A 26,435-nucleotide genomic window follows, 5' to 3' on the forward strand; every position below is an offset into this window, starting at 1 on the left:
TCTATATTAAACTTTTACCCTACAGAAGAGCAGATACTGAATATGGTACATCTACTTAAATTAGCTAAAGTATTTGCAGAAATACTAGCCAAGCCGCTGTGACTGTAGACTTAAGGTTGAGTTGTAAACTCAAAATGCATTAGCTGTTTACAGAAACTACATACTCACCAAAGCAGTGATCAAATATAAAAACTCAAAATATATTTTGATTCCATTCAGAAACCCTCAGTTAGGTTGTTGGAATAGTGTCAAATCATATTTTAGTAGTTTTGAAAGAACAGCATAGATTCATGATTTCCACAAACTAAGCAAGTGCTTAAAATATTGGTCTTGCCTGAATTTCCACAGGAAAGTAATTCTCAGAGGAAATGATTTGTCATGTTACTTCCAATCTGGAGATCTAAACAAAGTCTTTCCTCTAGCCTATGGCACAACCCATAGTAATTGGACCATAGGAGAGAGCAATAAAAAAAAGTGAAAAAGATGCATGCCAAACATCACTGTTTGCTATATGACTTGCTTTATCATACTCTCCCCTCAGGTAAAAAACACCAGGTATAACCAGCATCCTAAGTATAAGATGACATGTGTATAAAGGTACAAATGTGTATTTGGTCTCCCAATGACTAGAATAGTCATGCAGATGCACTGTAATAAGAAGGAGCCACCCACCTGCATGCACTCATTATGATTCAGATTATAGTTATTGATCATGCCCTCGGAGAAGATGACAACCAGATCTAGCTAATAATAACTTGGAAATATTTCATGCAACCTGGAACTTTTATGAATATCTTACTTCAGAACCTTCTAAGTGCAATCAGTCTGGGTTGGGTTTTGACCCACTGTAGGATAAGCATGATATAGGTCTTGAGAGTAACTGCTTTATTTTAGATGTGCAAGCTTGATTGCTATTGATTATCTACTCTCATCTATGATAATTTCCCTTTAACAGTAACACTCTGTATGGTTTTCTGATGGGCTGCAGCTTTTGAGAGTTGTTTTTCTGTTTTGAGAGATGAGGATGTATTCCAATTACCCTGCATCATTAGGGCAGAGGAATGGATGCATGCCTGATATTGGGGCAGAGGATTCATTCCAAAACTCATTACACTAGAGTAACCATGAAGCAAATTCTTCTTGAAAAGCCTATGGGGAGGGGGTTTTAATTGAGGGAGTTATTGTTTTCACCTATGAAGGGAAAAAAATATTTAAAATAAATAGATAAAATACTACCATCTATTGATATCCTGTCTGGCTAGTGTCAGGCTAGAGTGAATTTTTATGGTTCAATTACTAGCTGCTAAAAAAATGAATTTAGAACCAAAATATCACCAGTTCAGCCTTAAATATGATGACATGGTGTAGCTGACCTTACAAATAGTAAAGCCATGTTTCTTCAGTGTAGTGTTGTCATTAGCAATATTGTCTGACTTTTAAAAGTGCCTTTCTAATGAAGTTTAACCCCACATAAAAACCCTGTTCCCTTTTTATGTTTTCATTGAACAATGAATGGCAGGTTTATTGCATTATTATGCATGAACTCTGCAATAGCTTCACAACTAGCTCTGGTGAAAAAAATTCCATCAAAACTGGTTTCCAATGGAAAATTGGGTTTTTGATTAATATTTTTCACAAAAACTGTCTGCTTTCTGCAGAAAATATTGCCTATTCAGTGGAAAAACCAATACCTAAAAAATAAAAATTGGAAATATTAACACTGACTCATGGAAGCTGTAGTTTGGATGCTTCATGCCCATGTTTCCAATATGGATCAGGTTCTCCAGCCAGACTATATCTCCCATGATGCATCACAGCAGTTCAGCAAGAGGGGCGATCATGGAAGATGTAGTCCTGCCAACAAACTCAGTTTATAAATGAGAATGGAGGCGTGAGGCACCTGAACTATAGTTCCCATGGGGCACCACAGCAGCAGTTCAAAATCAAAATGTTCCATTTTACAATTTTCCCAGAAAGGTCAGAATTTCTGCAGAAAATTTTTTTCCAACTAGCTTAGGGTGACCAGATAGCAAGTGTGAAAAATCAGGACAGAGGATGGAGGGTAATAGGCGCCTATATGAGAAAAAGCCCTGAATATCGGGACTGTCCCTATAAAATCAGGACATCTGGTCACTCTAAACTAGCTGTATTCACAGTGTTCCTTTGAAGTCCCAGACACCACGGGGCTCATGCTAGTCATAATCAAGACAGAAACCAACACACCAAACCAGTGTCCATGAATGATTTAATCCATCAGATACTGAGCATTTTGTAAAGTTACTACAATAGCTTCTCCTGGAAAATGGCCACAGTTAAGATCTAACGTTTTGTTTTGTTTTAAATGGAGAAGTCCTTTGGTTGGATTTGTGTATCTCTCTTGTATTATATTAAAATAGATTATAAAACATTTTTTCTTAAGGCAAAGTACCCTAATTCTCCAAAGAGAAGATGAAGCTTTTGTTTTATTTTCTTGACAGTAAATTTCTTAACAGCCAAATAGCAAAAACAAAGAAATCTTCAGTCAAAATGAATTATGTAGCAGCAGGTTAATGTTATATTAATTACAGAATGGAAATAAGAGCAGAACTAATGATTTCAAAACTCTACACCAATCTGTTGCCCACGGATGTTTTCAAAATAGAGATGGCTAATTTTGGATTTCTTGGTATTAGAGAATGAAGTGGTCTTTTAAAAAAAAAAAAAGAAAGAAAAGAACTGAATGTAGTGATTTTGATAGGTGCTATATAGGCAGTCCTGGAAACTAAGGCCAAACTGGAGTGCCTTATGTTAGGCTGCAAAACCCATATTTATGTCCACTTAATAACAGGCCTCATTTTCACAGGTGATGAGCTCCTATGATTGCCCTTGAAGTTAATGGAAGCTGCAGGTGCTCTGTACCTTTTTAAAAAAATCAGGCCATTTATTTAGGGTGCCTAATTAGAGATGACGGGAACTAACTCTAGGAACTCACATTTGAAAAGATTTTGTAGAGGTTTTAATTATTTTTAAAAATGTATTTTTTATAATTAAACTCTTTCTGTCCTTTGTCACCCGACTGATTTAAATGCATCTATGACCCATAGTTCCCATGTCACAACTGGAGTCTGATACTCATCTTTACCTATTTCATTTTAATGCACAAGTTTTCAGCATGCTTTTGTGGGGCTCGCCTCCTACATGGAAAGAAGGAAATGCCAGAGATACTCTTGCAGATCACAGCTGTACTAGCTTTAAAGCAGCCATTTCATGGACCAAACAAACAAAGTCATATTCTGCCCTCAGTTACCCCCATGCATCAGTGGAGCTGCATGTCCATGAATCAAAGGATAATTTGACCTCCTACTAGGGTGACCAGACAGCAAGTGTTAAAAATCGGGACAGGGGTGGGGGGGTAATAGGAGCCTATATAAGAAAAAGCCCCAAATATCGGGACTGTCCTTATAAAATCAGGACATCTGGTCACCCTACCTCCTACTGCTTGAGCATTAATGCTAAAATGTTAGTTTTGGTCAGTTATTCTAGTATTTTGGTAGCTTTTTTGTTAAATCTCAGTTGATCCACAGGGCATTGTCATTATGTTGCTGTCTCACCTTTCAGTTGATAGACACACTTCCTGCTGGAGAGACATAATTATTTAACCGGATCCACTCATCCTGCCACTGATTTGTTTTACTTTTGTTCTTGGCAACAAGCAGCAACTTCAGGTAATTGTTTCTTTTCTCATTTGGCTAATTCTTTCAAAACACTTTAGCAAATTAACCCATGTAGTTCACTTCTAGTAAACACAGGATCTCCTGAAAGGATTTACAAAACCAAAGTACCTCAGATTTTTCAGACAACCTTTGTTTTGCTTTGGTTTTGTCCTGTGCACACTTATAGAAAAGGCTCAGGAAACAAGCTGGATTTTGTAATTTCTCATCAGCCAGGAATTGTAAGCAGATAATGAGAGAATCAAAGTTGAGGGGTTTCTTTTGTACAAGACACAGATTAAGACAAACAATATTGTACCTCTGTCTCTGGACTACATAATAAAAGTAAAATGTGTCAGGCAATGACCTATTTTTACTACAACTGTCTCCTCGCATTAAAGGTTTCCTGTTGGACACTGATCCATCTGGAAATTGTCTCCCCTCTGACAGACTCCATTTTAGCTCTAACTGGGTTAGTTTAAACTATCTTTATTTAAACCACAGTATCACCTGCACCGTGGGATTTCAATAGTATACCTTAGACTAGAGCCCTCTCCACAATAGCACTAGTTGAGTTTATACTAAGGTACACTACACGACATGCTATTGTTCAAGCAGAAGTTATGAGCTTGAGGCAGGAATCACTGGGTAAAAACCTATGGCCTTTGTTATGCAGGTCATCAGATTAGATGATCACAAGGGTTCCTTCTGAACTTAAAATCTATGATTGAAGTGTATTCAACAAGAAAGAGTTCAAGGGATACCTTCCCTCAGTTAAGCAGGATTCAAAAACTACCCTGTAAAGTGGCAGTAAAACAGCTTTAAAACTCTGTGAGACCCAAACCACATTAATCAATTTGATATTGCATTAAGGGCCCAGTCTAAAGTTCCTTGTAATCAGTGGACAGACTCTCATTGATTTCAATGGGTTTTTGATCAGGCTCTAAATTGTAGAGTGACAAGTCAGCTAATAACTCTCTTCACAAATACATATTTTCAGTGTTCTAACTGGAACTGAAACTTATTTTTTTCCAATTATTTCTATGCTCCACATACAATATGGGTTGGGTTATCTACTAATGTGCTAAACAATCTGTTCTACCTTGTATTTAGCTGTGACACTCTGACTACCTTTCCCAGACCTGAAAAGATCTCTGTGTAGCTGAAAAGTTTGTCTCTCTCACCAACAGAAGCAGGTCTAATAAAAGATATTACCTCCCCACTTTGGCCCCGTCTACACTGGCAAGTTTCTGCGCAGTAAAGCAGCTTTCTGCGCTGTAACTCCCGAGGTGTCTCTCTATGTGTCTCTGTATGTTCCACATGAGAAATCTTTGTTACCCTTTAATAAGATGTGCCAATTGTATCTCCATAATACAATCAAGTCGGTAGGATATCATTACATACAACACAACATCCTTCCAATGGTAAAGAAATAACTACATCTGTGTGAATACTGCAATAACTAACTATTTGTGATTATTCACTCAAATAAAAATTACAGATATCCTTCTAAACTGTGATTCTTTTTATTCATTTTCTGCAATCATTTTTACAAATATGTTCATGGAACTAAAAGTCACACAAAGTTTCATGCTGGAAGTGTTTGCACAACCATCTTGAATTTCCTTTGGTTTCCTGTGTATAGATATTTCAGTCATCTTGAGAGAAAGAAGAAATAATACCATATGCTTTAGGCGGGTAATCATAGAATCATAGAACTGGAAGAGACCTCGAGAGGTCATCTAGTCCAATCTCCTGCATTCATGGCAGGACTAATTATCTAGACCAGGGGTTGGCAACGTTTGGCACGCGGCTCGCCAGGGTAAGCACCCTGGCGGGCTGGGCCAATTTATTTACCTGCTGACGCGGCAGGTTCGGCCAATCGCGGCCCCCACTGGCCGCAGTTCGCCGTCCCGGGCCAATGGGGGTGGCGGGAAGCCGCGGCCAGCACATCGCTCGCCAGCGCTGCTTCTCGCCGCCCCCATTGGCCCGGGACGGCAAACCGCAGCCAGTGGGGGCCGCGATTGGCCGAACCTGTCGCGTCAGCAGGTAAATAAACTGGCCCGCCCCACCAGGGTGCTTACCCTGGCGAGCTGCGTGCCAAACGTTGCCGACCCCTGATCTAGACCATTCCTGACAGGTGTTTGTCTAACCTGCTCTTAAAAATCTCCAATGATGGAAATTCCACAACCTCAGTAGGCAATTTATTCCAATGCTTAACCACCCTGACAGTTAGGAAGTTTTTCCTAATGTTCAACCTATACTGCCCTTGCTGCAATTTAAGCCCATTGCTTCTTGTCCTATCCTTAGAGGTTAAGAAAAATAATTTTTCTTCCTCCTCCTTGTAACCATCTTTTATGTACTTGAAAACTGTTATCATGTCCCCTCTCAGTCTTCTCTTTTCCAGACTAAACAACCCCATTTTTTTCAATCTTTCCTCACAAGTCATGTTTTCTAGATGTTTAATCATTTTTGTTGCTCTCCTCTGGACTCTCTCCAATTTGTCCACATGCCTCCTGAAATGTGGCGCCCAGAACTGAACACAATACTCCAGTTGAGGCCTAATCGGAGTGGAGTAGAGTAGAAAAATTACTTCTCATGTCTTACATACAACATTCCTGCTAATACATCCCAGAATGATGTTTGCTTTTTTTACAACAGCATTACACTGTTGACTCATATTTAGCTTGTGATCCACTATGACCCCCAGATCCCTTTCCACAGTACACCTTCCTAGGCAGTCATTTCCGATTTTGTATGTGTGCAACTGATTGTTCCTTCCTAAATGGAGTACTTTGCATTTGTCCTTATTGAATTTCATCTTATTTACTTCAGACCATTTCTCCAGTTTGTCCAGATCATTTTGAATTTTAATCCTATCCTCCAAAGCACTTGCAACCCCTCACAGCTTGGTATCGTCCGCAAACTTTATAAGTGTACTCTCTATGCCATTATCTAAATCACTGATGAAGATATTGAACAGAACCGGACCCAGAACTGATCTTTGCAGGACCCCACTCTTTATGCCCTTCCAGCCTGACTGTGAACTACTGATAACTACTCTCTGGGAATGGTTTTCCAACCAGTTTTGCACCCACCTTATAGTAGCTCCATCTAGTTTTTATTTCCCTAGTTTGTTTATGAGAAGGTCATGTGAGACAATATCAAAAGCTTTATTAAAGTCAAGATAAACCACGTCTACCACTTCCCCCCTATCCACAAGGCTTATTACCCTATCAAAGAAAGCTATCAGGTTGGTTTGACACAATTTGTTTTTGACAAATCCATGCTGACTGTAACTTATCACCTTATTATCTTCTAGATGTTTGCAAATTGCTTAATTATTTGCTCCATTATCTTTCTGGGTACAGAAGTTAAGCTGACTGGTCTGTAATTCCCTGGGTTGTCTTTATTTCCCTTTTTATAGTTGGCACTATATTTGCCCTTTTCCAGTCTTCTGGAATCTCTCCCGTTTCCCGTGACTTCTCAAAGATAATCGCTAATGGCTCAGATATCTCCTCAGTCAGCTCCTTGAGTATTCTAGGATGCATTTCATCAGGCCCTGGTGACTTGAAAACATCTAATTTGTCCAAGTAATTTTTAACTTGTTCTTTCCCTAATTTAGCCTCTTCTGATCCTACCTCATTTTCACTGGCATTCGCTATGTTAGATGTCCAAATACCACCAACCTTTTTGGTGAAATCAGAAACAAAGAAGTTATTAACCACCTCTGCCATTTCCACATTTTCTGTTATTATTTCCTTCCCCCTCCTCCCCATTGAGTAACAGGCCTACTACCCTGTCCTTGGTCTTCCTCTTGCTTCTAGTGTATTTGTAGAATGTTTTCTTGTTACCCTTTATGTCTCTGGCTAGTTTGATCTCATTTTGTGCCTTGGCCTTTCTAATTTTGTCCCTACATATTGTGTTATTTGTTTATATTCATCCTTTGTAATTTGACCTAGGTTCCACTTTTTGTAGGACCCTTTTTTGATTTTTAGATCATTGAAGATCTCCTGGTTAAGCCAAGGTGGTCTCTTGCCATACTTCTTATCTTTCCTACGCAGTTTCCTCTTGTGCCCTTAATAACGTCTCTTTGAAAAACTGCCAACTGTCTTCTATTGTCTTTCCCCTTAGACTTGCTTCCCATGGGATCTTACCTACCAACTCCCTGAGTTTGCTAAAGTCTGCCTTCTTTAAATCCATTGTCTTTATTTTGCTGTTTATTTGCTGATAATCACATATCTAAAATGATGAATGGTTAGTAGCCAAAAACATAGCCAAAGAGAATACTTTCTGAACACCCACAGAGTGAAATATATTGACATAAAAAGTGTTTGGACAATTTCAGATAACTAAATAGTTCATAAAAATCAGCATGTGTTTGCAGGCTATTTATGAACTGAATAAAGTGCTAAATAAGTGGAATACATGATTTGCTATTAATCATTTGTCCAGCTCTAAAGGTCCTTAGCTGTTTGCCAGAAGCTGGAAATGGGCAACAGAGGATGGATCACTTGATAATTACCTGTTCTGCTCATTCCCTCTGAAGCACCTGGCATTGGTGACTATTTGGAAGACAGGATACTGAGCTAGATGGACCATTTGTCTGACCCAGTATGGCCATTCTCATGTGATAGCCTTGCACACTAGTACAGTGGAGACTTGTGAACTTGTTACTCTCTGAACAGGTCATCACCAGATCTTGAAAAATGAACTGTTTAGCCACTGGGGAGAGTTTATGAGAAGTCATAGAAGTGCAGTGCTCATATTTCACCTTTATTATACCCTCTTCGTCTTGTCCCCACCTCAAATACTTCAAGTATCATACACAGTGACCTTGGATGAGACTACATTATCTACCATGCTGATAAATCAAGTAATTACGTTCAGTGTTGTGCTTGCTAGAAGAAAATAGAAGCAATAACCCCAGAATAGAAAAGGGAAGGGACAAACCTTCACATGTAGATCAGAACTAATTGTTACTCTCATTTCTGGAGACTTAGTAATTTTCAACATGTTTATCCAGAACCTAGAACAACGGGGCCCTGGCCTAGCTGGCTACACAATATAAGTGTTAAATAAGTTTGGCATAAGTCACAAATAAAAATGAGTTTGATGGCCTCACCCTAAAATATATCACATGTCCACCCCCGTTGAGTGGGTGTAATAGGGAACAACTGGCAGCCTTTATTCAGAAAGGACTCAGTCCTCCGGTGGGATAGAAGAGGACGATAAGTTGTTGGAAGGTACATAGAACATGGTGTTTTGGAACTAGAGTTGGTCAAACAATGCGGGGAAATATTCCACCAAAAAAGCGTTAATGTGTTTCTGTCAGACTTTGTCAGGAATTACTCACACAGCTCTCTACTTTGCTCCTTGTGGTCCAGTAATATGAAGTGTGGGCAGATGGGAGGAAGCACATCATATTAACAGGCTAGCAGGAACATTGTGGCCAGCAGGCCTGGAGCCGATGGCTGAGGGAGACAGAACATTTCACAGGAGCCTTCAGAGACAGATCAGTCAGTGACTGCTGCTGCTATCAGTTTCTTCTAAACATGATCAAATAAGCCCCAACCCCACGATAGCAGAGGAACAATTGCAAATCCTAAAAGCAATCACTGCATAGACCCTTTGCATTCACTGGATTGTACTTAAGCAACTATTCTCAGCTCCCTGGTTGTGCCACACATACTCACCAGTGCTCTGTTCTGTGTGGACAGAGGTTGCTCACATTGCTTAGCAATGTATATGTTTCTCTGAACTATGCTCAGGCTCTCTTCACAGACCCTGAGCAAACCCAGCATGAGGAGCACCAGCACTTTGGCAAATCCAAGCCAAAATATGCAGGATTGAAACACATCCAGGCTTCAGGCCAAGGCTGGTACATAGGTAACGCTGTGCAGGGGAGTCTGCACAATAATGGCCTACACTCTCTAAGTAGTTCAACCCAGTGCCAATTGCCCCTTACTTTATAGAGCCACTAAAGTCACACAGGTTTTTCCCCCCCTTTTAACTTTGTCAGTGTATTAAAAATGTGAACATGTGAGGTGAATAACTTTTAACTTCGACTCACAGATGCAGTAGGATCAATTTCCTAATTATGTATATATATAAAATCATTTTCCCCTCAGCAAGAAAACAAGTTAATGAGCTGAGCACAGCCATTATAACAGCACCACCTCCCAGACACTTATTTATAATGAAGTCAGGATACCAGAACCAGAACGGTTTGCAGTAACAGTTTTCAAGGAAGTATAAACTTGAATTCCCTCCACTTTCAGTCTTCCTGCACAGTTAACAATTACTGTACTTCCAGCCAAAGCTGCCCTGAAGGAGAAAAAGAGCTGAATTGCCAGCACAGAGGCTTAGAAAGCCAGTTAATAATTTAGTAGCAGCAAGCGATCAGGCTATTCCAGTATGAAATCCTCCCTCTCCTCACAGAAATATCTTCCTCGTGAGGGACTTTCTTGCGGAGATTTCTACTAGAGAGGAACGCAGACAGTTCTGTCTGTAAGCAAATGCAGATTCCAGACTCCAAGAATGAATCTGGAAACAGGGCAGGGTTTTTGATTTTTTTGTTTTGTTTTTCAAATTAATGGTGCTTACATTTTTCTTTAGGGATATGAAATCTTCTGTGCAGCCCCTCTTTAAAAGGTCCCTTTCCTGCTACACTGTAGCATTTTATTTATTGTCTCTTTCATTTGAAAATAATCTAGTTCTTGCACCTGTGCAAGTCCATCAAGTATGCTTGGTAAAACACTTAAAGAAAAAAAGTGTAATGAATCTCTTCAGAACCTACAATTTTAGGTTTAGATGGAGAGAGAGAAAGTGAGCAACTTGTGCACCCAAATCTTAACCGCACACTTTGGATATAATCTGATCTAAGAAAAATACACTGGCACTCCTTGTCATGATTGTGTGTATTACTGTGCATTATTATTGCCTGCTGGTTATTCCTGAAATCATTCAGATCTACATAGCTGCCAATAAATGTACGTACAATGGTATTATTCTTTATTTCCCTGTAAGAAGGGGAATACAAAGCAGATGGAGTTTTGTCAGGGTTTTCTACAGAGGACATCTATTACAGTACATGCTTAACAATATATTTATTGAAAATTCCAAATGCACCTCTCCAGAGTTTAAGTACATGTTCAAAAATAGTTATGTTACAAATCAAAATAGACCAAAAGGAAAAATTAGACTCTGCCTTTTGACTAATCAATTCAGCAGCATCATTGCCAGCAGAATTTGGCCAGATGTGAGGTGAAACTCATATAAAATCATGATTTTAACCACTGACTCGCATCTAGGATGACCAGACGTCCCAATTTTATCGGGACTGTCCTGATATTTGCTTCTTTGTCCCGCGTCAAACAAGAAATTTTGCCCTCCCAGAGGGACTCTCCTCCCACCCCCCGCCCCGGCTCCGCCCCCTCCTTCCCCCATTGACTCCCTCCTCAAATCCCCGCCCTGGCCCCGCCTCTTCTCCAACCACGCAGCATTCCTCCTCCCTCCCAGGCTTGCAGCTGCATGGCAGCACAAGCCTGGAGGGAGGGGTTGGTGGCGGTGCCTGGATCCTGGAGCTGGTGAGTCAGCTCTGGCACCCAGGCACCGGGCGGGCAAAGGGGGGCTGGCAAGGGAGGGAGACAGGGGAGCTCAGCTCTGAGCCCCCCCTCCGCGCCAGAGGGCTCCTGCCCGGGCCGCTGCACAGGGGGACCGGGAGCGCAGCTTGGAGGCAGTGCGGTGGGTCCTGGCGGGACGCGCCCCCCGGCCCGCCCCGGGCACATGTGGTGCGCGTCCAGCAGCTCCTTCCCGGTGGGAGGGAGACTAGGCGCGAGGGACGCGCACTGCATGTGGCTGGGGCGGTGGGAGGCGCGTCCCCCCAGGAAGGAGCCGCAGCCGTGAGCGGGAAGGAGAGACGCGGGGCTCCCCAGCAGCAGCGGGGATTCGGCCCGTGCCGCCCACCCAGCCTCTGCCCGCTCTGCGCTGCCCCCGCCCGGACCCACCGCGTGCCGCATATGCCCATGGCGGGCTGGGGGGAGGGCAGCGCACGCGGCTGGGGCCTGCTAATGCCCCCGGCCCCTTTGAAACTCCCTTTTTCTTTTCTTTTCTTTTTTTTTTTTTTGCTCCGCTCCTCTCCTCCCTCCCCCTGCGTCCCGATATTTTATGGCGCTGATCTGGTCACCCTACTCGCATCATTAAGAATATTACACCTTTCTCTTAATCTTACAAAGGCCTTAGTGTAACCAGACAGGAGAGGTGGGGGTTTCGGGTGCCACAGACAGGACAGCCTGACCCCGCATCCTTCCTGCTAAAAGTGTTAAAATTGCTGATGCATGTATTGTAAAAAAAACAAGAAGTCTGTTTATATGTGCTCCTGGGAATGTTTGTCAGGGCCCAAAGGCATGGACACTCTGAAAAAAAAATATATCTGGTTAATTGGCAATCATAAGGTGTCTGACCTTTTAATTCTGCTTGCTAGCAAGTTTTCTTTAAGGGATATGTCATTGTATTACTAATGTATAAATAAAGGGGAAAAGTTTGAGGTATTGGACTTCTCAGGAGGGGCATTTCAGGGACGCTCCCTCTGGACTTCAGTCTGCCATCTCCACACTCCTCCCTCCATTTCCACATCACTGGAATACCATGGGAAGAGCATGGAGCAATGTGGTGGCAAAGGATCACACTTGGTATCAGAGACATAAATATTCATATAACCAGTACATTGGAGTACACATTTACTATGCTCCACCTTCAAATTACACAAATACAGCAGCCTTGCAAACCACCATCATGAGTCTCGTGAACTCAGTCAAGTCATATATTCTTTTTCAAAGTAGATACAAAGGATTCACTAAGGGCAAGTCTACACTGCAGTGCTACATAGGCTGCAACTGCGCTGCTGTAGCACGTCTGGTGAAGACGCACTATGCCGACAAGAGAGCCCTCTCCCGTCAGCATAACTACCTTGGCGAGAAGCGGAAGCTATGTTGGCAGGAGAGTGTCTCTTGCCAACATAGCGCCTTTGTGAACAGCACAAAATTTGCATCACTCAGGGGCCAGGGGGACTTTTTCACACCCCTGAGTGACTTAAATTAGATCAACTTGGGCTGTAGTGTAGACCTGCCCTGAGAGGAACATGGAAAGTTGGCAGTGATACAGCTGCAGAGTTAAGATGGTTTAGGAAATATTAACCATGAATTTTTGGATTTCTAAAGATAGTTTTTGAACAAACTATATTCGATTAAGGGTCTTTTCCCAAAGTAACAGAATGTTTTGACTCTAAAAGTGACCCGCAAAGGGGGGGGAAATGGATGTCTTGCTACTTTATGCTATACACAAATGACCTACAAGGATTTTGTTTTTTTAAATCAAAAAAGGAGGTTGGTTTTTTGTTTTTTGGGGGTTTTTTTGGTGGGGGGTGAGGAGAGAGGGGTTGTTGTTTTTTAATCACATTCAGAATTCAAGTCTTTTCTACACCACAACGTTCTATAGTGACTGGAACACTTGAGAAAGTAAAATATAAGAATATAAGACTGAAAAAGAGAGCAACTGAAGAGATTTTTATTCAGATTATCTAAAGCTTTTTGATCAAGATTTTCAAAATTGACCAGTGACCTTGACTGCCAATCTTGAGTTACCTTAAGGAGGACTGATTTCCAAAAGGTACTGAGCACCTTGCCTCTAAAAATCAGACCTCTATAAGGCATATCTAGGGAACCTAAAAATCACTAGTAATCACCTATTGAACTCCAGTGACAGAAGAACTCTTGGTTGAAATAAGATCGTTGTTAAAGGTTCAGAACTGACACCAATTCAATTAAGATGTAACAGCTCACAATAAGTATCCCTGAGATCGTCCAGAGGTCTTTGATCAAAATTAAGGAAGACTAAACTTGACATTTCTGATATTTCTGTAGGGTTAAAAAAACAAAAACAAAAAACCCATTCGGGCTTCTTTCTACAGCATAAAGAAGTCAAAAAAACTACAATTTAAAAAATTCCTTTGTGGGTCACCTTTTACTCAATATTAATGAAGGTTTTTTCCTGCAATTTACTATCAGTTTAATTTACTATATTAACGTTGCTACAAATAAATTACATTATTTTACAACAGCATTTTTGCAGAAACAATAGGATTATTTGTGCTACTAGGGTTTCCAACAGTCTCTTATTACAAGGGATGTCCCTTATTTCCTCATCTCTGTACAACAAGATTGGGAGTTGCTGAGTGCTGCAAAAAGCAGCAAGAAATACTCATGGCAAATGTAGGTGAGTACTGCTTTTTATTTTGCTTTTATTTATTTATTTATGATGATAATAATTAATAATAATATCAAGAGGTGGTGTGGGGCTGGGGTGCTAAGAAAACAGTCCCTTATTTTTGAAATACAAAGTTGGCAACCCTACAGAAGTCAACAGGTCTGATAGTCATTTACACTACGGCCCCTCTACAGCAATGAAAATCAGGCCCAGCTGACTACTCACATGAATACAAAAATCAGCAAATGCATAAATCTTTACACGATAAGTATCTTACACATGTAGTGTCGTATTCACTATAGGTCAAGTATCACAATATTTATTATAGGCCCCTGAAATATGTTCTGTAGTGCACACTGGCTATTGCTATAGTTTATATAGCAGTTTTTATCATCACTATGGTTTTGAGTTCACTGGGAATTGAGGGCACTCAGCAATTTACCAGGCAAATACAGCCCCTTAAAGCAGCAATTCTCAGCCGGAGGCATGTGTATCTCTGGGGGTACTCAAAGGTCTTCCAGGGGGTACATCAACTCATCTAGATATTTGCCTAGTTTTACAATAGGCTATTTAAAAAGCACTAGCAAAGTCAGTACAAACTAAAATTTCATACAAACAATGACTTGTTTATACTGCTCTATATACTATATACTGAAATGTAAGTATAATATTTATATTCCAATTGATTTATCTTATAATTATATGGTAAAAAAGAGAAAGTAAGCAATTTTTCAGTAAAAGTGCGCTGTGACACATTTGTATTTTTATGTCTGATTTTGTAAAGAAGCAGTTTTTAAGTGAGGTGAAACTTGGGGTATGCAAGACAAATCAAACTCCTCAAAGGGGTACAGTAGTCTGAAAAGGTTGAGAGCCACTGCCTTATAGGATCAATCCTCTAAATAAGGATACTACATAAGTTGTTTGACACAGGTTGTTCACACTATAGCTCCATTACACAATGTGAAGTGCCCACCTGTCAAATTACTGTGAATGGTGCCATACCAGTCATCTGTTTGGAAGATAAGAAAATATGCTGTATATATGAATTAAGTCATTAAAAATTGCACCCTTGAATTCCTTTTTCAGATTAAAAAAGTGTGAGGATACTGGTTTATCACTTTAACTACGTGTTTCTGTGAACATACCAGTGCTTTAAAGTAAACACCAATGCCAGTTTGTTATGACTACTAAAAGCAAAACATCTCTCCAAACTAATCTGTACAATGGTGGGAATAGCCTTCGATTCAGTATCGTAATTAGTAATGGATACTGAAGAAAAAAAAACTAGAAGAATATTTCAAATGGAGTTAACAGTTTGGTTAATCAAACCCCAAGGCTGTCAGACAATACATTCGGTGGCTTTGTTCAGATCACTAAGGGGGTTTTTCTTCAAGTGCCACAAATTCCATCAGCCACCCAAAATTCACAAGATTAAAAAAAAGAGCAAAGACTCCAGCTCCTGTATGTTTTGGTTGCTGATGTGGAAAGATAGGTGCAGTTTTACTAACAATGGAAGAGCTTTGCTTTCCTATAGCCAAGTTCTTTAGTACTAAAAGGGAAGATGCTTAATAAGAGCCAGATTCTGCCTGGCTTTTATGTGGGTGCACAGTAGAAGTGGGGAGAGTGCAAGGAAATTTCCTGCTCTTGTGAGGCCCACAGCAGGATCAGGCAGGACATGTAGTGATCATCTTGTACCTGTTGACCTGGATGCACAAGGGGAGGTGGGCCAAAGTTCTGAATGACACAAGAGGCAGCAAAAAACTATAAGGTCTATTCTTTATTCTCTTGGCTTTCAGAGACACTTACCCCTCACTGCTCCCACTGAAATTAATGAGGGCTGCAGGTGCTCAGACCATAAATGTCCACAATTGAATCACTTTCCCTGTTTCCTCAAAAGTACCTTCAGGTCAGCATTTTATTTTTCTAGTATATAGCAGGGAGTTTGGAGATCTCCTGCTGCTCTGTAATTTGTGTCACGGGAGGACAGATGCTTTGCTGTGAGATTTTTGGATTAGAAGCACTGTGTAATGTGCTTTGTAAACAATTAATTAAGCCTCTTAACATCCCTATGAGGTAAGGAAGTGCAGCTGAATCCCCTTCATCCTTTTGATAAACTGAGGGTTGTAGAAGATAAGTGATTTGCTCAAGTTCACATAGAAAGTCTGTGGAAGAGGAAAAAACAGAATCCAGGTATCCAAACTCTGAATTGCCTGTTCTAAACATTAGACCTCACTACAGACAACGCAGCCAGCTTAATCCTCAGGAGGTTAAAAAAGCAAGTTGCATATGAAAGGCCATATGAGTGTTTTAATATTATACCATAGTAACAAAATATATGAAGGAACTGTGATATCATCATGCTATAAAAGCCGTTCATCTCTAGAATCGCTGTGGAGAATATCAGCATCATGCCACAACACATAGCATCGTTTTGTGCTGGTGGGTGCAACCAAAATGGAGAAACTGAAACTAAGGATTGTCTTTTAAAATAAAGTGCTTCTGCATGGATCCAGCATACAACATGTATTTAGCAGGGGGTGTGGCAATAGAGATCATGTGACATCACTAGATTACAAAATGTTCCCTAGATTATAGTTTATAAATTGTGAAGAGAAGGAATTTGGGTTACCAGTGAATAGCAGAAGGCTCTGCCATGAACCTCAAATGACTGGGGAGTTCTCAGATGGAAGCTCAAAGAGATGGAAAGATCTCCTTGTTTCTACAATGCTAACTACTCCTGATGAGGATTAGAGGCAATTAGGCGAAGTTGTGCATGCTTCAGAATCAAAGTTTTCATCCTTTGGATTTCACAGCTGTTATGCATCCTGATGTCTGTAAAACATAAAAGTAAAGCAACAGAGATTTTTTCTCACCCGTTATTATTAGACACAGAAAGATTTTACCTATGACAAATTCAGCTATTTTGAATTTGTTAAACAATATCAAGAAGCAGCTGTGTGCTTCTGGGAATATGCCCATTTTCAAAAGACTGATACTAAATGCATGTCCTTTTCAGTGTCTCTGATCTGGAGCCCACTTCCAGCATGGTGAGGAAGGATAAAATGGAATTATGCCAAATGTACCAACATAAACCCTCTGAATTCACAGCAGACAATTAAAATGAATGGGGAAAGGGACCATTTCCATCTTAAATGGCAGTAAAGGAAAAGCTTGAAGAAACAAAACCCCCCACCTCATACACCAAAGATCTTTCAATCACAAGTCAGTGCGCAGCCTGCATAATATCTAGGGACGTGTGACCAAACCAAAATCAAAAATATGCCTTGTAAATGGTGTTTTGAAAAATTGATACGTTCTTGGCTCCATTCCAACTCTTGTTTTTGATAGTCATTCATTTAGGATTAAAATGAAAGTTATAATGCCTTCAGTCATAAAACACTTTCAACCTAAAATACACATTATTCAATACCAACATTCTAAATTACATTATTTATCAGGGATGGTTTTGTTTATGAGTCCATTGCAGGTCTGAAGATTCTGCAGGAGGTTTTGATTCAATTTTCGTGCATTTTAATTTTTGACATTGACACGTGAAAAGGTTGAGATTGAGAAGGATGAGGATATGGCCTTCCCTGCCTTCAAAATGCATAAAAGCTGAAAAGTAAGTCAATGTAAGAACAAGAAAATCATTATCTGTGTGCACGTTAAGAATGAAGCAAAGATTATGGGATTTAGGAAGCTACAGGCTCATGGTAAATGTATTTTTGTTGGTTATAGTGGCATTTAGACAAAAGGTTTCAGAAAAAATTCACAGGATTTTGTTACACTATTTCTAGAAGAAATACAGCTAGAAGAATTACCAATTCAGGTCAAAAACTAGTCAGAGACAAACCAAACTGATTCCTACATTTGGATCAAATAAATCATGAGAAGTATGGCTGCTTATCCAACCCTTGAAGTCTCTCTCCTCTTTTCTTCCACAGTCTTTGTCTCTCAATCTTCCATCTCATTCATACATCCCTTTGCCCTCCCAGTACCTTTCTTTCTTTCTAAAACATGCACCAGAAATTCCACAACACCTTTTTCTCCTGACCATAAATAGGTGTCACATATTGGGTCTTTGGAAGAGGGATGTGGCATTGCATTCAGGAGAGTGGTATCCCTCTAAACTCTCGAACCTTGTCTATGCTGGAATGAATACTAGTTTAACATGCATTAGAGTTTCTGCAAGCCAGAGATGCTCTAGAATTAACCCAGCCCCAGCCTTTGGAGATGCTCTAGAATCAAAGAAGGACCCAGTCCACAAAAATTCAGATTCACCTCTGAATCTGAACTTTCTCAAATGTTTAAGTTGCTTGGCTCTGGAGTTTTGTTTCAAGCTGGAATTCTACCTGGAATTCACATGATTTGAGGGTAGAATTGACAACAGATATCTATCATACTGATTCATTTGCAGCTGGTATTTCTTAATGTGGAAGAGTAGCTACTTCCTCCTACCAAAGCAATTATCTGTTTTGCAGGATAGATGGTTCAGCAGATAATAATGAGCTGTTGCGGGATCCTTTCATCACTTTGCATTTAGTCCATGTGGGTTGTAACTTGGGTCCTGTTTTCAAAATTGGGCACCAAATAATAGGCACCTAAATCCATAAGACACTTTAAATGTTTGAGACACTTAGTAGGCTGATTTAAGCATCTGGATACTGGAGTTGGTCAAAAAGATCTCACTGGAACAGTTTTCTGTCCAAAAATACAATTTCATCCTAATTTAAATGTTTCATGGGAAGGTGTCAATTTAGACAAAATTTTAGACAGGAAAGTATCAAAATGAATCATTTCAACTTTCTCATTTTGTTTTGATAAGGTGATATTTCATTTCTACTTTATCATGTTGTCTTAAATTATATTAACTATAACATTAAATTTAATAGTTGAATCATTTGTGTATTATATTTAATAATATATTTTGACATAAAAAACAAAACAATATAATGGCTTCAGAATTTCCATTCTGCATGAAATTTGACTTTTCATTCAGATTAAAAATAAAAACAAATTTCAAATGTCATAATTTCCCACAGAATGGAAATTCTATTTTTTGACCAGCTGTACTGCATACCTACTTAGAAGTGTAATTGAGCAGATCTAATTTGACGCAAAGATACCTAACAGTAGATTTAGGCCACATTTGGGGAAGAGCTCAGCATGCATTAGCTCCATTGAAAATAAGGGGAGATGTTGGGTACTGAACTCTGGCCACCTGATTTGAGCCAAGCATGAGCTCAGTTCTTTTTGAAAATCTGACCCCAGTTGAGAATGCTGAGGTCTTTGGAAAATCTGTCTCATTAGGAACAGAGTTTTGAATCTGGTACCTGTTTAGTGGCTTACATAACATGAGGAGGCCTTCTCAATGCAGTTCCTAATGGAAAGTTATCCCTACCACAGAAGCATAATCAAAATTAGCATTCTTGTTAGGAAATCTCATCATGGAACCCCAGGGATGAAAAAGACATGAAAATTGACCTATCCTATTATCCTTGGGCCTTGTCTACACAGGTAGACTGACCTGAATAACTATAGTAGAATAAACTCACACAGTGCAGTAAATATTCCAGAATAAAATCATTTTTACTCCAGAATAAAAAGAATCCACATTGGAAGCTATTCTAGAATAGCTACAGTGAAATAGCTTATTCCGCTATAGCTATGCCTGTCAATTTCCCAGTGTACACAAAGCCTTACAGGTGATCCCTTCCAGCCAAGTGGAGGCAACTTTGTAGACCAGTGCACTGTCACTAGCCATGGTGCACCTGACCCTGCTGTCAGCCCAGCTCCGTGCATCAGCACAAAATTCACTTAAGCTAAAAAGAAAAAAAAAATGCTTGTCACCTTCCATACTTGTCTAAAGCACTGTCGTTGACTAGGCAAGTGCCTGAAGTGAAGGTCAGTATGGAGACTATTCAGTGACCCAAGACCTAGTATTTGCTGTGGAAGAAGTTTACTGGGTTAAAATTTGCTCCTGATCTGATGTAGCACAGCTTAATCATTACTTCTCAGTAATTTGATTGATGAAACAGATTCCAAATGCCTTTGAAAAGACTATTTATTTATCCTGAAGCCCAGCTCCACTTAAATCTGCTTTAAAAGCTCATTTTTTATCTTGTGCATTAAAATATATTTTCCTCACCATTTGCAAGAATTTGTAGGAGTCTTGCCCATTTCCTTCAGAAGTCATCAGGGTGCAATAAACGGAAACCATACACAGTGTGTCATTGTGATTCTAATTCCATTAACAACTTTATTTCAACAGAATCTCTGGCCCTCCATATATGTGTTTTTAGATTCTGGGTTTTTCTGCCTGGCATTACTATTAAATATGTGCTCTTATAGCAGTTCAGAATTATTGCACTCAAAGGGGAAAAACTTCAGTGGAAGGAGTTGCAATCAGCAACATTCCAGAAAAAAGGGAGAAGGCAGGAGTATTTAATAGCTTTTTCATATTGGTACTTGCTGTATCTTCAGAACAAACATATATGGAAATTTAATCAAGACTTTTTCAGACTTCCTGCTTCCTTTGCAACATTTTCTCCTTTTAAGGCCTGTGTACTGGAGAATACATTTAGCTCCCTGTTAATTTTCCATCTTAGATCACGCTATCCAAAGGGCATTTGAAGGACAACTGTGCCAGTTTAGCTCAGCCCAGCAGTACAAAATTGTATGGAGTAAGAAGCTCAGTGAATAAACTGTGACAGGTATTCTTACACTTTTAATTATAGCTGGCATTTCTGAGTTTAGAGCTGGAGGCACCAATTGAAGGGCAACTGTGCCATCTTGATGAAAAGTAATGTTATTTGTGATGTCACCATGAAAGGCCAATACCAATGGAAGTCTGTGTCTACAATTAAAAAGTTGCTGTGTTTGATGCCAACTTTCCCCTCTACCTATTTTAGTGTCTGGCTACCTATCCCAGCCCGACCTAAAACTAATGTTAGAAGTGTTGTTCCATTGTGCAGACAGGACCAACAATGTTCACCCTCCATTGTATTATATAATAGTGTTGTCAACCCCTCCTAGAACTAGGGTTTGACCATGCTTGCTTACAATCAGATTTGAACTCACCTGGCCCTTTCTCCAAGTGGAACAACCATTTTCCAACAGTGACTGGAGCCATGAGACAGCTGTACCCGACAATGAGTGTCAAAAAGGGCACTGTTTCCTAGTGCAGTCATGGCCAAAGAGACAATAAGCCAGTGTCAACCTTGATTTAATAATAGTTATGAATCATAAACTGAGTGCTAATTTTTAAACAAAAGTGTTAGCTTCTTCTCTCTGTAAAGCAGCTTGGAATCTAGTTGACGCACACTTCTGCGAATAATGTCACCAGCTATTCAGATATGACTGGATATAAATAGCTATGATGACTGGGTAGTTTAGACAGATTAGATAAACTTTCAGAAAAATCGCTACTTCCACCTAGACTCAATCATTATTGTTCTTTGTATTACAGCAGCACCTACAGGCCTCAACCAAGATCAGGGCTTCATTGTACTAGGGGCTTTACCCGTCATGTTAAGAGACAGTTTCTGGTCCATAGAATTTACAATATAAATAAACAAGACAGACAAAGTGGAAAGACAGACAGACAGAAAAGAAGTATGACTATCACTAGTTTACTGATGCAGAACTGAGGTACAAAACGATTGAGTCACATAGGAAGCAGGGGTGCCAGAACAGGGGGTGGAGAGGAGGAACAAGGGGCCATGGCCCTCCCACTTTTGAAAGTGGACAGGCCTGATCTGTCTACTTTTTGCCACAGGCCCGGCACCCTGCCCCTCCTATTCAGCCCTCGAGACCCCATCCCCCCGGCCAGGCTGAAAACTGGAGCCCGCCCCAGGTAAGAGCTGCCTGGGGAGCCCAGGCAGCTATGGGGAGCCATGGGCCCTCTACTTGGCCCCAGGTGGAGGGGCCTGAGAGCAGCCCCTGGCCCATGTCCTCGCCCCCTGGTTGCCCCTTCCCAGGGCAGGTGGAAGGTCTGCGGCTCCCCACTGTTGCCTGCGTGGTTCTTACCATTGCCCAGCTGCAGCTCTTTGTCCCCGAGGCCCCACCCTCAGGCCAGAAGCCAGAGCAGGGTCAGAGTAAAAGACACATGGGCAGCTGTGGGGAGCTGTGGACCCTCCACCTGCCCTGGGCAGGGAGTTGGGGGGCAGTGACAATGGCCAGGGGCTGCTCTTGGCTTCCCCCACCCTGGGCAGGTGGAGGGGCCCAGGCTCCACAGCCCAGCTCTGGCTTCTGGCCTGGACGGGGGCAGGGCCTCGTGGGGAACAGGGCGGGCAGGGGCGGGGCCTCATGGCCTCCCTACTTTTAGGAAGAATCCATCACCCCATAGGAAGTCTGTGGCATAGCAGAGACTTGTACCCAGACCTGGAATCTCCTGTGCCTTAGCTACAAAAAACTAAGTCCTTTTAATAATGCCAATTAATCACATGTTTAATGCATTATACATTTTACTCCTGCTGAGAAGTGCTTATTTTGTTGTGAACTTCCATATTTCTGGCCTGAATAATATGCTTTTAAAAAAGTAGCCTAACCCTGAAAAATAGACCTTTAAAATTAACCCCAGTCCTAGTTTTCATTTATCCTCATTCAGGGTTCAATCCTACAAGGTCCTGAGCATCTCTTGAGGGTTCACAGCACCTCCCATCACCAGACCTTCCTTGCAGTGTGGGTGGCTGGGTTTGCTAAATTAAAGGATTCAGACCATCCAAAGTCCCGTTTCTAGACAGTGTGTATAAGGGTGAGAGGAAGATACATTTTGTAATTCATTAAATTCATTTGATAAATTATGTTCAACCTAAAAAGCATATCTTGCTTAAGTGTTCATGCTGCCGAGTGACATTTGTACAGGCACATTTTCAAGAAATAAATCTCCATGTCACAAATCTAGCCAAGGATGGCATTGATATTTTAATTTTACTTGCTGTTTGAAGCTGCAAACACCCCGGCAGTTTGTCCATAACAGATGCCAAAAGAATAGAAACTTTTTACACTATGTGCACAGTGTGGGTGCAGCTACATTATCAGCAAAAAAAGAAAAAGGCAAATTAGACCATAGCAGGAGAACACATTTTTTAATATTACAGTCACAATGAGCTAAATTGTCACAACTGGCTGGGCAGTGAGGTTAGTCTGTGCACTTGATGAATTACGATGATAGCTTCTGGGCACAAAGCACACAAGATATTTTTGAACAACTATTCACACGTTCAAGTTGAGAGAAACTAGGTACAAATACACTCATTAATTTACCAGGTTCACATGTGCATTTTTAGTGCCCTTTTCCAAAAGAAACAAACTGTGCAAACTCTCAGCACTTCTAAGCACAATCCATATTTGCTGTTCATTCTGTAGATATTCTCCCCCAGTGGTTTTCAACATTTTTCATTGCGGACCCCTAAAAAATTTCAAATGGAGTGTGGACCCCTCTGGAAATTTTAGACATAGTCTGTGGACTCCCAGGGGTCCATGGGTCACAGGTTGAAAACCACTGGGGGAGAATATCATTATGGTAATGACAACCTTTCGAGGACCCCCTAGACATAGTCCACGTCCCACAGGTTGAAAACCACTGTTCTATCCAGTTGGTCATATGTGTCCAATGTCACAAAATGGCATATCTCGGAGAATGTCAACACACACACACAAGAAATTAAATACCACCTAGAGGACTCTGCTATTGCCATTATGCGCACACCACTGCCGCTTGGTACGTCAGGGCAGCAGTAAGATAGAACTCAGATCTTTAGCGTGCAAAATCATAGGACCCTCTCACTGGAGCTAGAGGATAATGCTGGGTTGCTCTCTGCAGCATATTCTCCATTGTTTTTGTTCAGCCATACCCCCCAGGATTAAAGTGAGCCACCAAGGAAAAGAAGGGATGCAACAGTCACCAGGGCAAGCAGAAAGAAAGAAGAAAGGAAACCACCAAGGAAAGGATTGTAGCAAATAGGGTAGGAGTAAAGTTATACCACAGTCCCACTGCAGAGTACTGTGCTGGAGGGCACGCTGCTACTTTTTGGATGAGATGCAAGACTAACTTTGTGGTTATATAATGTATCTTTTTCAGTGGCCTGGCCAAATTCTACCCTGGGTAATTGTGTTTTGCTTACTTAAAATTTCCCCAGGAATTTCAACTGAAGAATTTCCTGATTTAGAAACTTCTATTCAGTACTCATGGCACAAAATGGCATCCCAAGAGGTGACTACATGCAAATTAAGCTATACATTTATTTGTTCAGAAAAAATACAAGGCTACTGATATACACACAGGATGGTCTGATCTGGCTAGGTGGAAATGAACAGTTCACTATAGGGCAAGAAGTGTAGAGTATATTGATAGAGGCCTTCAGTATTCACAAGTTCACCCAACTTCGACAGGTTCAATATCCTGTCATTTTGTAATAGTTTCCAGAAGAGACAAGCTTATCATGGCTCACTTGGTAGACTTGCTGCCTAAGGATAAAGAGTTCCTGGCTCACGTGCTTGCTTTGTTAATGTGCCTGGGGAAGACAGAGAGAGAGACCTTTCACATCCAGTCACCAACGGACACGTCTGCTCTAGTGTCTGGCTACCAATTGGCAGACACAGTAGCATATGATTCAGAATTGTAACTAATCTCCTGATTATTAAGCCAATGTCTCATTTAAAATGCTAAAAGTGGATCATTGTCCAAAGTAAGCAGCCTGCTGCCATTAAATATTTCCTTTATGCAAACTAAAGAATTTGTACTACAGAAAGAATTCAAAAGGGCATCATAATAATCAATTTAAAAGTCAGCAAATTGTTATTTAAAAAAGCAAAAGGCTAGCTGCTGTTCACGATCGATATTCAACGTGTTTGGGCCTCTCCTGCATTTCTGGGCTTGTTCCAGGAAATAAACTATTTGAGACCTTTCAGTCTCTATTCTAGTCCAAAGTATTGCATTACATGAGCAAACAAATGAAACACAGCAATTAAAGTGGGGAAGAGGTGTTTGTGATTCTTGGTATCCTGAAATGGAATTAAGTTAGCAGTGGCACTCACGTATCCAACATATTATCATCGCTGGATATTTACTTAGCAACAGTGTGGGGCCTCAAATCCCTTAAATTTAATTTCTGTGGCTGTTTTGAAATATTGAATCAGTGGTGTACACACCAGGGTTGTTTGAAATGAGTCTAGTTAGCTGGATTGAATGAGCAAACAAGCTGGCACTTATTTTTATGATGAAGGGCAGTGATCTGTTCAGTTATAGATGCAAATCCTATAACAAAATGGGCAAGTTATAAAGATACTGGGCCCAATTCTCCTCTCACACAGGCAGAAGTCAGGAACAACACTACTGAAGCCAATGGAGTTACACTGTGTGAAAACAAGACAGGCAAAAGGAGAATCAGACCCACTCATACTCTGTACAAAAGGGACTCCAAAAAGAAATATATTTTAGAGATGCCAAATTGAGATTATATTAGTGATTTCAGGTTGTTACATGACAGTGTACTGAGAGGGAATGCCACACTCCCAGTAATTTAAGTTTTTTTAAAAATTCTGGTAAACAAAATATTACCACTTGGTAAAGGCCATAAAACTTCTGCACATTAAGGACGCACAATGTGATTCCAGACTAAAGCCAAAGAAGCATTTACTAGACAGATTTTTCTTTTTTCAACATTCTGATAACCCATTGATGCAGCAAAGACTGCACTTGCCCTGCCACTGACTGAAGGAAGAGCCTAGAATATATTAAAGATAGCAGTTTCGGTTATGCAAAAATGTCCGCATGATCCATATTCTGATGGACCAATGGGATTACCAGGTTATGGAGGCATCTACCACTCATTAGATGTCACAAATATAACTGGAAAGTAGATACCTCAAATCAAAAGGATGTTCTAGAGTGAAGTTCAGACAATACATCTATAATGTTATAAGAAAGTGTTTTTTTTAAATGCAGAAAGAATGAAAGCTGGTCAAACTGCCCAGTTATGTTTGCTGTTTTGCTACAGTAATATTCAGAGTCCTTATTTTGAATGTTAATCCACCATAAAAGTTGCTCCATGACTTTTGCATATTAAGTATCTAAATAACTGTAGCTGAACCAAATGCAATCTTCCACTCTTGCTTTCAATATATTCTTTTTAAGGTAACTAATCAGTATCCCTTTATCTGATAGCAATTGATGTTTTTCCATGGTGCAAGAAGATACATACTGTTTGTGAAATGAAAGATTCTGGTACAAGCTGTATTCAGCTTTCAGATCCTTTACATATGATAAAGGAAGATTGCTTACCAGCAACTCTTTGAGAGTGTCACCTCTGCATGTTTTTCTTGAGGCAAAGAAGACATAATGGGCCAGACTCCAGGCTATTTCTCCACACTGAAGTCAATGGAGCTACTCCAGATTTACACCCTCATAATGGAGATCGGAATCTGGCCCATTATATTCAAAGCAGAAAAGCTGCTTAAAAGAATTATAAGAGAATT

General features: G+C 40.4%; 1 long non-coding RNA gene across 1 annotated transcript in view; it reads right to left on the reverse strand.

Moving 5' to 3' along the window:
* The window catches only part of LOC122174539 (uncharacterized), a 47,226-nt gene that overhangs the window by 11,839 nt on the left and 8,952 nt on the right, over positions 1 to 26,435 (reverse strand). Inside the window, exon 2 of the long non-coding RNA XR_006176527.2 lies at positions 16,585 to 16,787. This is a non-coding gene — a long non-coding RNA (uncharacterized LOC122174539). The remainder of the gene's footprint in view (positions 1 to 16,584; positions 16,788 to 26,435) is intronic.

This window comes from Chrysemys picta, chromosome 2 (assembly GCF_011386835.1).
Source record: "Chrysemys picta bellii isolate R12L10 chromosome 2, ASM1138683v2, whole genome shotgun sequence".
NCBI classification, from domain to species: domain Eukaryota; kingdom Metazoa; phylum Chordata; order Testudines; family Emydidae; genus Chrysemys; species Chrysemys picta.